A 349-nucleotide genomic window follows, 5' to 3' on the forward strand; every position below is an offset into this window, starting at 1 on the left:
AGGAGCCAATGCTTTTAACCAATAAGCCATTTGTCCAACGCCATGATTTACAATCTTAAAAAAAAAAACAAAATGAGACCATTTTCAGTGAGCAAAATGTCCTCATTATTTTGAATTGCCACCTCTATTCTGGAAGCTCAAAAAGAGCATTATGACATGAGAAATGGAAGGTCTGACACTGAACTCCACAAGGTTAGAGACAAACCCCTGTCATGTGACAGGACAAACCCTTGTCATGTGACACTTTCCATGGAGTCCCAGCACTCATGGTACTCGCCCCAGACAGAAAGCCCACAACAACGTGGGTCTCCGTCTCCCTTCATCGCCTGATGAAGGTCAACAATCAGGA

This window comes from Microtus ochrogaster, unplaced genomic scaffold, assembly GCF_000317375.1.
Source record: "Microtus ochrogaster isolate Prairie Vole_2 unplaced genomic scaffold, MicOch1.0 UNK47, whole genome shotgun sequence".
Lineage (NCBI taxonomy): Eukaryota > Metazoa > Chordata > Mammalia > Rodentia > Cricetidae > Microtus > Microtus ochrogaster.